This window comes from Morone saxatilis, unplaced genomic scaffold (genome assembly GCF_004916995.1).
Source record: "Morone saxatilis isolate NCDOM2014 unplaced genomic scaffold, NCSU_SB_2.0 Contig21, whole genome shotgun sequence".
NCBI classification, from domain to species: domain Eukaryota; kingdom Metazoa; phylum Chordata; class Actinopteri; family Moronidae; genus Morone; species Morone saxatilis.
Genome location: NW_023339774.1, coordinates 20,169,718 through 20,171,371, shown reverse-complemented (window position 1 = coordinate 20,171,371; position 1,654 = coordinate 20,169,718).

The following is a 1,654-nucleotide window of genomic DNA, read 5'->3' as shown; positions in this document are numbered from 1 at the left end:
TTGACTCTGGCTGATTATGCTGTGGATTTTTCTTTAGCCTGATTTTAAATCTGTTGTTTTGCTGCAAGTCGGTTCCGCTAGTGCCACCCACTCTCATGGCCTACCCCCCTCTAGGCTACTTGTCTCTAGGATTCGGCCTTCACTCGTGTTGCAATGTTTTGCTTCACGCGGTAGTTTTTACATTCCTGGAGATTCCATTGGCCATCCTATTGTGAGGGGGCTTCTCTCAACGTAGATGGGCCAAGGTCGTTTTCGGCTGGTGTGCTTTTGTAGTTTTCCTAGCTCTCCCCGATTCTTGCGCCCCTGTGTCAAAGAGGGAGGGAGAACACTTTGGTTGCTTTGGCAGTTGAGAAAAACAAATTTGTCCTTTTGCTAGGGTAATATTCCCTTCTATATAGCTAATAATTAGTATCATTATAAAGGTTATAGTTTAAATCTTATATGTCTAAATTTTATTTATTATAGTTCTAGTTGGCTTATATTTATTATATAATTATATGATCATACGTGACTATAATGTTAAAAGAAAAATACTAAAATTAATTATAATTTAATGGGTAATTTAATTCTGATGTAATGTAATTGGTTAGTGATTATTCTCTACTTCTTTATTTGGCAAATTAAGTAAATTTGGCTTCGAGGTTCAGGAATATTTCAACTTGGTTAGATTAGATAGATGTGTTAGGATTTATATGATTTAGATGGTAATTAACGCAACCTAGATGATTAATTTAAATAGACATCGGTTTAACGCTGCCTGTTGGTCATTAATACTGTCCATCTCTATAATGGTTTGTCTCTTTTGAACGACACCCAATGACAGTCTACGCTCGCAAAATGAGTCAAACTTCATCATACCTAATGTCCTTGACAAGTACGTCGATGTATTAATGTGGTGGAAAGCGTTAGGAGTACAGGTCTGAACCTCTCTCGGTCCCCTCGGCGGGTGAAAATTCACCGCCGCTCTGTTATGTTTGCTTAACTGAACGTGTAAGCAAACCAGGTGCTGCTTCCCATCGGTAACTCATGTGGAAATCTTCCGACCTTCGATTTTTTGAGTGGGTTCCCTTCTCTGTTAATGGAATAGTACGGTGACCAGGCTCTCTCCTAATGAATGAGGGTCTGGCCGATGTGGGACTAATACCATCGCAATTATTCCCACATGCTATAACATATTAAGCCTATTTGCCTGACGAAAGAGTATTGGGCACTCCTTGTCTTTCACGCCAAGGGAGCCACCCGCCCCTAAATACCACGACCGTCCCACCCTCGTGCTCGCCTGCAACAGCACTAGTTGTTCGCAATGCAAGGAGCTTTTGTTCTTAAGTTCGCTTATATTATAAAAGGTGATGTGTTAAGCATTGGCCCATCTTCGATGTCTCTGACATAACTCCATATCTTTCGTCATTGCATCTAATCACCATTCATCCACGCCCCGTTTAAAGATCGGCTCTCCCTTTATTATTATTTAATGATCTATTCTGGCCACATTTTAAACTAACTGATAAGTTTAATTTCAATAAAAAAATGTAATGCCATCTTTAGATCTCTTTAATCAGTGCTTCACTGACGTGCCACGATAATGTTTTGGTTTTTCTTCCCCCAAGAACATCCTGATATATGTGATTTCTTTGCGATTAAATCAGCATATATT